The following is a 15,082-nucleotide window of genomic DNA, read 5'->3' as shown; positions in this document are numbered from 1 at the left end:
CAACCACTGCGCCACCAGGGAAGCCCGAGGCCAACAACTTTGATGGTTTATTAAAAGTAAAAGAAAAACTTCAAACTGTCAAATACAGTTAGCAGAAATACGTTTACCACTTTTACATTAAAAATTAGATTAGCGCTAATCTAGAGATTAGATTAACTCTTATTGGCTCCTTTAGGTCTACCCTCAAATGTGATCATTAATCCCAGGGTAGTATCCTTAACCCTAGGTTTTTATGTCATATGTGATTTTATGTCTTCCTTCCTAATTCTTATATTTGTTCTTGTCTTATAAAGTACTGCCTGTGACTTCCAGTTCAATGATGAATAAAAAACGGTAATACTGGACTTTCTGCTCTGATTCCTTATCTTAAAGCAAATAATTCTATCATTCAATCATTCAATGTGATTTTTCCTTTAAGAGTTTAGTAGATAATCCATTACCAAGTTAAGGAAGTTTCTTCTAAATTTGCTAACAAGCAATTTTCAACATAAATGGGTACTAAAATTTGTTCCTACATCAGTTAAGATGAACATATGCTTTTTCTATTCTGTTAATGTGGTGATCACTTAACATGTTTTCTATAGTTAAATCACCCTTACAATCCTGGGAAAAATCTACTTGGTCAAGATGAATTTTTTGTTATTTTTTTACTTTCAATTATTTCATATTTTGAGAGGGGTTAAACATGACTAGAATTAGTTACTAATCATTTAAGGACAGAATCTCCCCCAAGAGTACCTTCACAGAAAATATGCTCAAAATTGTTGAAGAGTCACAAGTTCTATTTGTGTATGTGTAGAATCTCTTGTTCAAGTACATAATGATATGCATATTAAAACAGAAAAGATGTACACCAGAAACAATGTAAATTAACTATACTTCAATAAAAAAATAAAAGAGAAAGAGCTTTCGGTGCAAAGTGATATGAGATTTCACTTTCTTTTTCCTGTTTTTTCACAAAAAACAAAAGTTTTCTAGGCTTTCTTTTCTCAGAAAAAGGCATAAGTTCTCAATGAAATCAACTCTGTGGAAAAAACTTTAAAAAAAAAAGCTATACAGATAGAAATTACTGCCCCCTAAGAGTTGAATCATTTCAATATCGTCTGACATAATCCAACTATTTAAATTACTGTCCTTATAATTTAAAATTAGGAACAAAAGGAGGCCTGTATGCAACTTTATACTTAGAAGGATGATAATTTTAAAAGTCCATGTCAGGGAATTCCCTGGTGGTCCAGTGGTTAGGACTCCTCGCTTCCACTGCAGGGGACCCGCGTTCAGTCCCTGGTGGGGGAACTAATATCCCACAAGCCGCGCAGCGTGGCAATCAATCAATAAATGTCCATGTTATAGTAACAGCAAGAAAATGAAATGAAACTATGGTCAGTTAAATTTATCAAACTTTTCTTAAAAAGTTAAAACCTAGTATAATAATTATGTCAGTTCCATATAATGCCAGATCTGATCTTTATGCAATATTAAATTTGAATCTCATAACAAAAATTAACCATTTAAAAACTTCTGTACGGCCAAAGTTACCATAAAACAAAGTTAAAAGAGAAATGACAGAAAAAAATAAATATAGAATTTAACAGAGGACTAATATCCAGAACATATAAAGAGCTTCTACAAATCACTTAGAAAATTGTCAGACAAAATAGAAAACTGGTTAAAACAGTATAAACATGGAATTCACAGAAGTAGAAATGGCAAATAAGAATATGAAAATATGATTACCACACTAAGAACCAAAGAGATTAAACTTGAAACAAACATTATGGTAACATTTTTACCCCACTGAATTGGCAAAAATTTTAAAGATTTGTTAAAACTCAGTATTTTCAGGATTATAAAGAAACAGGCTTTTTTTTTTTTTTTTTTTTTACTGTGCATGGCTATGAATGTAAATTAATTCCTCCTTTTTGTAAAGCAATTTTGCAGTATCTGACAACAATCAAAATACAATTATCCTGGGACTTCCCTGGTGGTCCAGTGGCTAAGACTCCACGCTTCCAATGCAGGGACCCAGGTTCGATCCCTGGTCAGGGAACTCTATATCCCACATGCCGCAACTAAGAGCTTGCATGCCACAACTAAAAAAAGATCCCGCATATTGCAACTAAAGATCCCACATGCCACAACTAAAGAACCAGCATGCCACAACGAAGATCCTGAGCGCCGCAACTAAGACCTGGAGCAGCCAAATAAATATTTTTTTAAAATACAATTATCCTAACTCAGCAATTCTAGGAATATATTCTGTTGACATACTAAAATATGAACCAAAAGATACACACACAAGGGAATTCCCTGACGGTCCAGTGGTTAGGACTCCAGGCTTTCACTGCCGAGGGCTTGGGTTCGATCCCTGGTGGGGGAATTGAGATCCCACAAGCTGTGCAATGCCCACAAAAAAAAAAAAAAAAAAAAAAAAGATGCACACACAAGAATGTTCACTGGGTAACTATGTAACAGCTAAAAAGAAACAACCTAAATATTCAGCAATAGAAGACAAGTGCCCTCTACTTTTAATTACTGCCAATATTTTTGCCTACTATTTTATATTATCTATTCTATGGTTAAAAAAGAATAACTTCAAGATAAATTAAGAGAAAAAAGAAAGTGATAGAACACTTGGTACAGTATGATTCTATATCCATGTTTTATTAAGGAAAAAAATACTATGTGAGTGTGTATAAGCCAAATGCATAGGGCAAATCTAGAAAACTTACACATACACTAAACTATGAACAGCAGTTACTTCTGAGAAGAGAGTAAGACAAGGTACGAGGAGGAACCTACACTTCTTACTCTATATACTTCTATACTGTTTGAAATTTTTAAAGTGAGCATGTAAGACTTACAACACTTGTGTAACTGAAAAACAATGAAAATTAAAATGTTTAACATACACTATTGTACTTCCTGGATTTTTAAATAATTTACATTTCAAAAATTTGCATTATAAAGTAGAGAATATATCTGCAGTTTTTAAAAACAATAAAAGAGCCAAGAGTTACTTATTTTTAATCTAAATTATTATAAGTAACAAATTGTTTCTCCTTTTGTTCTCTGCCTTGTTTGAAAGCCTCTGAATTGAACACAAACTGCCAAATTCCACTTCAAAAGCAGACAATACTTGCAATTTGATTCCATATTAACATTTGTTATGAAACCGGACAGGCACACAAGCATATTTTTGCCACAGGTCCTTATGTGTTTATGTTTTCATTTATTTTATTTATGTATTTAACGTTCAAATACTCCAAGATGATTAGCATAATATTGAAAAATGGAAGGTACTGATTTTTCTGTGATTTTCTGTGATTTTAAGGAAAAAATTACTAGGCAAAACAAAGACAAGAATACGCAATATTATTAAACTCAATTGCCATTAGTATATAAACATAATTCTCAAAATAATACACACTTCCCCTCAAAAAAAAAAAATCAACTACACTAGGTGGCAACTACAAAGGACACATTATGACAAACTGTAAACACACAGTTGTCATAAAACCAACTATCCCATCAAATTCAGATTTCAAACACAGAAAAAGGCACTCATCTCAGAATAATTTCTATAAAACTATTTCAAGTAGATAAGCTTTTGATTATTTGAATAGAGGAAAATTTAAATTATAGAAAAGGGTATCATATTGTGTTTGCACCCCAAAAACGGAGGGACTACTTGAACCTCTGTTTCCTTAAAATATAACCTAAATCTAAAGCTATAGAAATTCCATATTTGTGTTTATTTCTTTTTCATACAAATGTATGTGTTTTTAGGGTTCTGAGAAACATGTTTTAAGTTTTTTTCAGTTACTAAAAAAGCTCTAAGTCCAATAATCAGTTGTCCAGTATTTCATGCCAGACAGGAGCATCTCAGCACTATTTTGAAAAATGAAAAGCATTACATATACAGTATGGAAGAATTCTGGAAGTACAGATTAGACATATTTCCTGCCCTTAAGAATTTTATAGTCTAGTTGAGAAGCCATGACTAAGAAACATAAAACAACTACTATCAAATTAGTGCTAAACAATTAGTGCTAAAATGAACTACCAAAACATTTATAGCCAGCACAAAAGACAGTCCAAAATAGGAAAGTGCAATTAACAGAATATTTGTCAAGCACACAAGTATATGAAGGTACTGTGTGTAGAAAATAAACACCATAACTAAGTTACATCATCTAGCAAGGCAGTTAAGACAAACAAGCATAGCAGAAAGCATTAAGTGCCTTAAGTACAAGGAGTTCTGAGATTTCAGAGGAAAGAACTCAAACTAGCTTCTAAATAATTTGAAGAAGCTGTACAAGGGAGGTATAACTTTAACTGAACTCTAAGGATGGGTATGGTTTTTAACCAGTGACTAGAGAAAGGATAACCCAGGAGGAAGAAATAAAGACAAAATTTTAAAATGAAAGGGGCAAGATATATGAGAGGATAAAAAGGAACATTCCAAGTTCTCTAGGACCAAGGGAAAGAATAAGGCTTAAAAGGTAGACTGGGTTAATTATTGGAATGGCTTGAATGACAGGCTAAGAAGTCTGGATCTTACCCTGTCAACAATAAGGAGACATTAAAGGTTTATGAGCAGGAGAAAGACCTGATCAAAGTGAAGCTCTAAGTAACATTAATCTGATAGTGATGTCCAGAATGGGCTGCAGGACGAAGGACTCAAAGCAGAGAAACCATTTGTTTGTCAACTATGGCAACCATCTCAGTCTGATGTAATAAGGACTGGATTATGGTAGTGGAATGAGTAAGAATGGGAAAGGAAGGATAGGTCGAGAGACTTCAAAGAAGAAAAACTAAGTTTGAGAATTAGGGTTGGAAGGAATAGGGAATTAATAATAAATCTAAAATTCCTCCCTTGTTTGGAAATGTTTATTAACTCCTGACTACCTATTGGATAAAATCCAGACTTAGTCTATCATTTAAGTCACTGTACAATCTGACCTCAGGTGTTCCTTTCTTCTCCTCCCTACCCTACTGTACACCTGACATTTTATATCTTTTGCTTTTTCTCCTTTTTTTTTTTTTTTTTTGGCCGTACCGCGCAGCACGTGGGATCTTAGTTCCTGGACCAGGGATTGAACCTGCGCCCCCTGCAGTGGAAGCATGGAGTCTTAACCACTGGACCCCCAGGGAAGTGCCTATATCTTTTGCTTTTGCTCATGCTTCTCTCCACCTGGAGATTAGAACAGTTTGGACCACTGGAATTACTTGGACTGAGAGTGGGACAGAGGAGGTTCCCAAAGAGAATGGGGCAAAACTGTAAGAATCCTCTACTTCAGCAGTTGGCAATTTACAAAGTAGGTGAAACTGGCAACTAATTGTATCTGGGGGAGCCACATTAAGAAACTGTTTAGAGACCAGTATGGAGGTTCCTTAAAAAACTAAAAATAGAGTTACCATATGACCCAGCAATCCCACTCCTGGGCATATATCCGGAAAAGAAGAAAACTAATACGAAAAGATACATGTACCCCAATGTTCATAGCAGCACTATTTACAATAGCCAAGACACAGAAGCACCTAAATGTCCACTGATAGATGAATGGATAAAGAAGATGTGGTATATATATACAGTGGGATACTTCTCAGCCATAAAAAAGAATGAAATAGTGCCATTTGCAGCAACATGGATGGACCTAGAGACGATCATACTAAATGAAGTAAGTCAGAGAAAGACAAATATCATATGATATCACTTACACGTGGAATCTAAAAAATGATACAAATGAACTTATTTACAAAACAGAAACAGGCAATTCCCTGGCGGTCCAGTGGTTAGGACTCAGCGCTTTCATTGCCAGGCTTGGGTTTGATCCCTGGTCGGAGAACTAAGATTCCCACAAGCCGCGTGACACAGCCAAAAACAAAACAGAAACAGACTCACAGACATAGAAAACAAACTTACGGTTAACAAAGGGGAAGGGGGGAGGGATAAATCAGGAGTTTGGGATTATCAGATACACACTACTACATATAAAATAGATAACCAACAAGAACCTACTGTAGAGCACAGGGAACTATACTCAATATCTTATAATAACCTGTATTGGAAAAGAATCTGAAAAAGAATACTACATAAATAATGTATAACAATCAGTTTGCTGTACACCTGAAACTAACACAACATTGTAAATCAACTACAGCTCAATTTAAAAGAGAAACTGTTTAGGGAGCAGATAGAAATTAATCATTTCACTGTACAATCTTCTGTACAATTTGCCACACATATACATTTAGCTTATTCAATGTTTTTAACTTTTTAAAATCATGCATAAAAGATATAAAAACTGGGTAACAACCTGTTTCAATTCACCTCAAAATCAATCACAATATCAGAACAAGTCCTAACTCTTTTTTTTTTTAAATTTTGGCCGCGACTACACGGCTTGCGGGATCTCAGCTGCCTGACCAAGGATTGAACCCAGGCCTGGCAGTGAAAGCGCCGAGTCCTAACCACTAGACGACCAGGGAACTCCCAAGTCCTAAGTCTTGTTCTTCATGGTTCAAGCCAAATAACTACCCCAAGGCAACTCTGATCTTTCTCCCCATCACTGTGTAGCGAAGTTTAAAACTACAAGTTTTAATAGAGAAAAAAGGCAAAGAAAGTCCTTGACTGCATATCAATATAAATTTACTTTTACACTTAGAAAAAGAAAGTAATATCCCTATTAAAACACATTTCTGGGCCATATACTATTAACAAAAGAAAACATTTCAATGTAATTCCAAAATGTAAGGTAACTCTGAGTAATGACTTACTTTTCTAAATAATTAGTAATTTTTTTAAATTTAGTAATTTTCTAAATTTCTAAAATGTATCTATTATTTTGTAATCAGTTTTGCTTAAACAATGTTACAAACTGACAATAATTTCAACCTTTACAATACACCCTAATGGACTTAAACTGAGGACTGATTATTTAATAAATTTAATAAATTTAAAAATTAATTTATTTTATTTAATAAATAAGCTTTGATTTCTCCTTATATGCTTGATACAAATTACACAAAATAAGTCCCTGCCCTGCCCCCAAGGAGGTTTCAGCCTAGTAAGAGGCAAGAGATAGCATTAAGCTCAGCAGCTGCTCAAGAGACAAGTCACAGAAAGGTACACTAGTCCTTAAGCTTTATTTCCAAAATTAACTAAAAGCTTAGGAATGTGTGTTCTATCCAATTTCCTACATTACTTAAGGCTTCAATGTTAAGATGCATTCAAACTGACTTCCAAACTACAAGAGTACAAGACCCCGAAACAGCCATTAAGATCTTACTAACCAGGGCAGAAAAGGAGATTTACATTCTAGAAAAAATTTCAACACAGCAGATCAAACAACCCAACTTGTCTCCCTAAATACTCATTCTTCAACAATTCCTCCCCCAAAAAAACTATAACATGTGTGTGTGAGATGCACACTTTAACACTTTAAGAATGTTTCTAGAATTTTTATTTTTTTCAGTTTTTTCCTTCACAAACAGAAAAGTACAAAAATTTTATTCTTCATAATGATGACTGTATGAAATGTCTCATTATTTTAGGTTAGTCACATTTTTTTATTGATGTACAGTTGCTGTATAATATATAAGTTACAGGTGTACAATACAGTGATTCACAATTTTTAAAGGTTAAACTCCATTTATAGCTATTATAAAATATGGGCTATACTCCCCTTCAATATATCCTTGAATCCTATTTTATACATAATAGTTTGTACCTCTTAATCCCCTATCCCTATGTTGCCTGTCCCCCCGAGGTTAGTCATATCTTAAAACTTTGTGTTTTGGGGAGTTCCCTGGCGGTCTAATGGTTAGGATTCAGTGCTTTCACTGCCATGGCCCAGGTTCAATCCCTGTTGGGGAACTGAGATCCTGTAAGCCACGCGGCACGGCCAAAATAAAAAATAAATTAAATAAATAAAACTCGGTGTTTTAACATAATTTATCACTCAAGAGAAATTCGTATCAGTTCCTGGATTCATCTTAATCATTACACACAGTGTTCAAGAAATTTAAAAGTTGATCATGTGACAAAAATGAAACTAATTCAGGACTTTGAAGACAGCATGATTTAACAGGAGAATGCACACCAAAATAGGAATCAGAAGACCACTGTTGAGTAAGTCACTTAACCTCTCTGAGCTTCTTTTTCTGTGATACGAAATTGGACCCTAGGCCGGGTGGGGGCGGCGGGGGGGATTGTCCACATATACAACCCAGGGGATTCACAGTACCCACCTGGAGCCAATGCACAGACTTCTTAAAGGTCTACATATCCCAGGTTAAGGTAATTTTAGAGCTTGGTTCTCAGCCAGCTCTAAAACTTGAGTGTTTTCTAACAGCAAGTATTTTAGCACTAAAGCCATAAGTAATTGACAAAGCAAAGAAAAAGAAAAAATTCTGACAATAAAAGTGATCAATAGGACTAATAAAAGACTACCAAGCTCAGTGAGGTGATTGGACCCAGAGTCTGTCATACAGAGTGAAGTCAGAAAGAGAAAAACAAATACCGTATGCTAACACATATATATGGAATCTAAAAAAAAGAAAAAATGGTTCTGATGAACCTAGGGGCAGGACAGGAATAAAGACGCAGACGTGGAGAATGGACTTGAGGACACGGGAAGGGTAAGCTGGGACAAAGTGAGAGTGGCATTGACATATATATACTACTAAATGTAAAATAGCTAGCTAGTGGGAAGCAGCTGCATAGCACAGGGAGATCAGCGCCGTGCTTCTGACAACCTAGAGGGGTGGGATAGGGAGATTGGGAGGGAAACGTAAGAGGGAGGGGATATGGGGATATATGTATATGTACAGCTGATTCACTTTGTTATACAGCAGAAACTAACACAACATTGTAAAGCAATTATACTCCAATAAAGATATTTTTTTTAAAAAAAGACTATCAAGCTCAAACTTCCTTATTTTTTAAAAATCTATTTATATTTTATTTATTTATTTTTGGCTGAGTTGGGTCTTCGTTGCTGCACGCGGGCTTTCTCTAGTTGTGGCGAGCAGGGGCTACTCTTTGTTGCAGTGCGCAGGCTTCTCATGGCCGTGGCTTCTCTTGTTGCGGAGCAGGGGCTCCAGGCGCACGGGCTCTAGAGCACAGGCTCAGTAGTTGTGTCGCACGGGCTTAGTTGCTCCACGGCATGTGGGATCTTCCCGGACCAGGGCTCGAACCCGTCTCCCCTGCATTGGCAGGCAGATTCTTAACCACTGTGCCACCAGGGAAGTCCCTCAAAATTCTTTAAACATGCCATTTCTTCTCTTACCTACGAAACTGTCAAACACTAAAAAAACTGACAATGTTCATGACTGGCAATGTTTTTTTTGTTTTGTTTTGTTTTGTGTTACAAGCTTGGCTTTTGTTCGTTTATAAACAAGAATCTCAAAACAGACTCTCTCCCAAGAAAAAATACACAAGATGTTGCATAGACTTTGAGAGTATTTTTCCCCAGGCTTTAGGTTTACTGACTTCCCTTTGACTCTGCCTTTCCCTTTGTGTACAAGGATACAATCACCCATGTACTACTTTTTTATAGTATGTTCCCTAATTGTGATGGATATATCCTTCAGTAGCTTCCTAAAAAGGGATAAGTAGAAATAATTTTTTCAGATCTGGCATGCCCCAAAATGCCTTTATTCTGCCTTCATACTTGGTGAGCAAATGGTTAGATTCTAGGCTAGAAGTCATGTTCCCTCAGAATTCCAAAGGCATTGCTCAACTGTCTTCTCAGTTCCGATACTGCTGTAGAGAGGTCAGTGTCATTTCTAATTCTTCATGTGCAAGTGAAAGTTTAAGGAGTGGTGAGGCCTTCTCTCTCCCACCTAGCAACTGATAACTTTCACTGTAGGGTGTCTAGCAGGGTGACCTAGCTGTTTCATTAGGACGCTCTAAATATCAGTATTTATTAGTGCTTTCTCTGAGCTGTCCAATATTTTCCAGAGAAGACTTTTTCATAAAGGAGAAAAGATTTAATTGGGTGCTAGTGTTCATGCAGCTGAACAGCACAGGCGGGCTGGGAGTTTCACTATTTAAAATGTTGCCAGTCCCCTCATTTTCAGGTGAGCATTTCTCCCCTACCTTCCACAGTGCCAGGTATCCCTGCCCCTGGAGCCAATCTGGTTAACTTTCTTCACAAAATGTCTTTAACTTTCTATGAGGGTTGAGGAAGAACATTCACCAGGCTGCCTGGGATAATGTATATATACATATAGAACCTTCCACAGACTTTAAAACATTTCTCATTTTCAGCCTCACATCTCATCTGTACCCCCAGAGATACTTGGTGCCTCCAATTCCTGAGTCTTTTCTAGAGATCTATGATATGAACTAGCTGGAATACAGCAAGGATTTGGTACGCCCTCTGCAAATACTTTATATTCTACTTTCTCAGCTAAATTATGTGCTCCAACTACCTTCCATCTTCCTGAAACTTTCTGACATCATTTATTTGCTGTCCCCTCCTCTGTTCTTTTTGCTCTTGTAGGTGTATGCTGTTTTTATCCCTTTACTATCATTGAATGGGGTTTGGGAGAGAACAGAAATAAACATTTGTTCGATCCCTCATGCTTAAAAAGACGGCACAGCTCTTGAATCATTTTTATCTGATGCTAATATATATCTCAGGGTGCATCCAGATTTTGTAGAGCCTGGAGTTTATACAGTTTGGGGGCCCCACTTTAGAATAATACAAAATTAGGTATGAAAGCAAATATTCAATTTAGAATGAGAAATCATAAATTTTAACAAGCTGACAAATATCACAAACATTATAAAAACCAGAAAATAATACTTTCATTAATTGACACACCCCCTATAAAACCTTTTTTCCTAGTTTCTTGGCTGCATACTCTTTGAGTACCTCTTCCCCTGTGATGGGTTTTTTGCAATTTGTTTTATTGAGATAGAAGTCACATAACATAAAACTCACCATTTTAAACTGTGCAATTCAATGGTTTTTAGTATGTTCCCAATGCTGTACAACCATCACCACTATCTAATTCCAGAACATTTCCATCATCCAGAAAGAAACCCCATACCTGGGAAGTCACTCTCAACTCTCCCCTTCCCGTGTCCCCTGGCAACCATCAATCTACTTTATGTCTCTATAGATTTTCCAACTAGAATCATACAATATGTGACCCTTTGTGTCTAGCTTCTTTCACTCAGCATAATGTTTCTGAGGTTCATCCATGTTGTAGCATGTATCAATATTAATACTTCATTCTTTTATAGCTGGGTAATATTGATCCCTGATCCCTTTTATAGCTGAGTAATATTCCATTGTATAGATATACCACATTTTATTTACCTATTCATCAGTTAATGAACATTTGGGTTGTTTCCACCCAACTATTTTGGCTATTATGAATAATGCTACTATGAACATTTGTGTACAAGTTTTTGTGTGAACATATGTTTTCAATTCTCTTAGCTATATAGCTAGGAACAGAACTGCTGAGTCATATGGTAATTCCCATGTTTAACTTTTTGAGGAACTGCCAAACTTTTGCCACAGTGGCTGAACCATTTTACATTCCCACCAACAATGTATGAAAATCCTTGCCAACACTTGTCATTTTCCCATTTTTTATTATAGCCCTCCTAGTGGGTATGAAATGGTATCTCATTGTGATGTGCATTTCCCTAATGACTTATGATATTGAGCATCTCTTCATTATGCTTACTGGCCAATGGTCTATCTTCTTTGGAGAAAAGTCTACTCAAATCCTTTGCCCGTTTTTTGTTTTTTTGTGTGTTTTTCTTAACTGAAGTACAGTTGATTTACATTGTTGTGCCAATCTCTGCCTTACAGCAAAGTGACTCAGTTTTACACATATATACATTCTTTTTAAATATTCTTTTCCATTATGGCTTATCCCAGGAGACTGGATACAGTTCCCTGTGCTACACAGTAGGACCTTGCCATTCATCCATTCTAAACGTAATAGTTTACATCTACCAACCTCAAACTCCCAGTCCATCACTCTCCCTCCCTGCCTCCCCCTTGGCAACCACAAGTCTGATCTCTATGTCTGTGAGTCTGTTTCTGTTTAGTAGATAGGTTCATTTGTGCCACATTTTAAATTCCATGGAAGTAATGTCATATGGTATTTCTTTCTTTCTGACTTAATTCACTTAGTATGATAATCTCTAGATCCATCCATGTTGCTGCAAATGGCATTATGTTGCTCTTTTTCATGGCTGAGTAGTATTCCTTTGTATATATGTACATCTTTATTATTTTTAATATTTTATTTTTTAATTTATTTGCTTATTTATTTGGCCGTGTCGGGTCTTAGTTGCCACATGCACAGGATCTTTAGTTGCGGCATGGGAACTCTTAGTTGCAACATGTGGGATCTAGCTCCCTGACCAGGGATCGAACCCGGGCCCCCTGTATTGGAAGCATGGAGTCTTAGCCACTGGACCACCAGGGAAGTCCCCCACATCTTCTTTATTCATTCATCTGTCGATGGACATTCAGGCTGCTCCCATGTTTTGGCTATTGTGAACAATGCTATGAACACAGGGGTGCATGTATCTTTCTGAATTATAGTTTTGTCCAGGTATATGCCCAGCAGTGGGATTGTTGGATCATTTGGTAATTCTATTTTTAGTTTTCTGAGGAACTTCCATACTGTTTTTCATAGTCTTTGCCCATTTTTTAAATGGGTTGTCCTTTTGTCATTAAGTTGTAAGAGTTCTTTATATATTCTGGATACTAGACCCTTATCAGATATTATGATTTACAAATATTTTCTCCCATTCTATGAGTTATCTTTTTACCTTTTTTTTTTTTTTGGCTGCACCACACAGCATGTGGTATCTAAGTTCTCCAAACAGGGATCAAACCCATGCCCCCTGCATTGGGAGCACAGAGGCTTAACCACTGGACCGCCAGGGAATTCCCTCTTTTTACTTTCTTGATACTGTCCTTTGGGGTACAGGTTTTTAATTGTGATGAAGTCCAATTTGGTTTTTTCTTTGGTTGCTTGTGCTTTGGTGTCATATTTAAGAAATCACTGCCACTCCAAGGCCTTGTGTTTCCATCTAAAGTTTTTATGGTTTTCGCTGTTATATTTAGGTCTTTAATCCATTTTGAGTTAATTTTTGTATATGGTGTGAGGTGGCAGTACAACTTCATTCTTTAGCATGTGGATATCCAATTGTTCCAACATCATTTGCTGAAAAGACTAACCTTTCCCCATTGAGTGGCCTTGGCACCCTTGTGGAAAAAATCAATTGACCACAGATGTATGAGTTTATTTCTGCACTCGCGATTCTACTCCACTGACCCATATGTCAACCCTTATGCCAGTATCATACTTTCCCATGAGTTTTATAATATTTTCTATAGAGATAACAGAAAAATAATTCAGTCTTTTCTCTAGCATAGTTGAACATATTTTTGTTGTTGCTGTAAAACTTAGAAAAGTTTCTTTTAGCACAGGGCCATTATTGGTAATGTTATGTAAACTTTTAGGATTGTGGCCAAACTTGGGAAAACTACTAACAAGTCTCTTTCATATGAAGCTTTAAGATTCGGAAGAATTTTTCACAAACTGGCCTTTTGGCATCAAACCTTGGTTTTTGCTCCACTAACTACATACTTCAGGTGCCAGATGCCATGGGACATATTCATATCACTATACCATCTCTAGGACTGCATATTTATGTCACAACGCCAAATGAGTTAACACAATGTGCAGTATTCCTAGACACTATCCTCGTACTCAGACGGCTAGCAATACCTTGACTATACACGAAGAGACTGTGAACCACATCAACATATCCTGCTAAAACCCAACTAAATGTATCCCCAAGTCAGTTTCCCCATAGCCAGATGCCCAAAATGCCTACAGCTATTCCAATGCCACCAATATGAGAAGTATGAGAGAAGGGAAATCAGTGTAAAAAGAGACAGCAATCTTAACTGATTGTGGTTAAGATATAGCACATTTGCAAATCCTTCATAACTATGTGACAACGTACAGGAAATATTGTTTCTTGATCTGGGCACTGGTTATTATATAGGCGTGTTAAGTTTGTGAAAAGTCTTAAGCTGCACACTTATAAGCTTCACACTTTTTCTGTATATAAATATAATATATACTAATAAAACAATTCTTTAACATCTTTATTCGAGTATAACTGCTTTACAGTGTTATGTTAGTTTCTGCTGTATAACAAAGCATGAATCAGCTATATGCATACGTATATCCCCATACCCCCTCCCTCTTGCATCTCCCTCCCACCCTCCTTATTCCACCCCTCTTAAAGTGACCATGAACTCATTGCCAGGGTCCCTCCCAGGCCCTCAGATAGGATCCTGAAAGTTAAGCTTCTTTAGTTTCACAGTAAACTCACCTCTAAATACAACAAATTGGATTATCACAAGATGTGGTTTCTAGTACCACCCTGGAGACTTGGGTCTTGCCAACTAGCCATGGACTTAAAGAAGACACACATGACCTCCCTCAGCATGTTATTCACATAAAGTGCGGAAGAGGTTAGACTATAAACTCTAAGACATCTTTCTAGTAGTTGTTTTTCTAAGAAATATTTACAGAGTACCTCCTAAGTGTTTAGTATTACTCTAGGTAAATGAAACACACAGTCTCTGCCCTGCACAATTTCTCTGTAAATCTAAAATTTAAAGTTTTTTAAAAGACAAACAGGTAAAGAAGTGAATATAAAAATAAATTATAAGTCCTCTGAAGTTAACAAGATACTATGATGAGAATAATGAAAGTAGAAGCTACTTTAGACAGAGTATTTAGGAACTCTTTGAAATTATAAACTGACACAGAAAAAATAATAAGTAGAGAAAGAAGACCCTGGCAACAAAAGAGGGGGGGGCCTTCAGGTGGGAAAAAGATTGACCTTTTTTCAAGAAATCAAAACACAAAGTTACTAAAGCAAAATGAGCCAAGGAAAGACAGGGCCAGATTGTACAGGATCTTGTACAAATAATGTCTATTTCATTCAAGTATAATGGAAAGCCACTGGAGGGTTTGAAGCAGGCGAGTAAAATTATCCAATTTACATTTT

The 15,082-nt window shown here is 36.3% G+C and overlaps 1 protein-coding gene and 1 long non-coding RNA gene across 3 annotated transcripts in view; one reads left to right on the top strand and one right to left on the bottom strand.

Annotated features, from left to right (window-relative positions):
• Nucleotides 1-15,082, top strand: part of LOC309619052 — a 373,591-nt gene that overhangs the window by 35,197 nt on the left and 323,312 nt on the right. The gene's annotated exons all lie outside the window — the stretch shown is intronic.
• Nucleotides 1-15,082, bottom strand: part of SMURF2 (SMAD specific E3 ubiquitin protein ligase 2) — a 117,809-nt gene that overhangs the window by 84,364 nt on the left and 18,363 nt on the right. The window lies entirely within an intron of this gene.

The sequence above is a fragment of the Balaenoptera borealis genome, assembly GCF_965194805.1.
Source record: "Balaenoptera borealis genome assembly, chromosome: 20".
NCBI lineage: Eukaryota > Metazoa > Chordata > Mammalia > Artiodactyla > Balaenopteridae > Balaenoptera > Balaenoptera borealis.
Note: the sequence above shows the minus strand (reverse complement) of the source record. Positions and strands in the feature narration are given on the sequence as shown.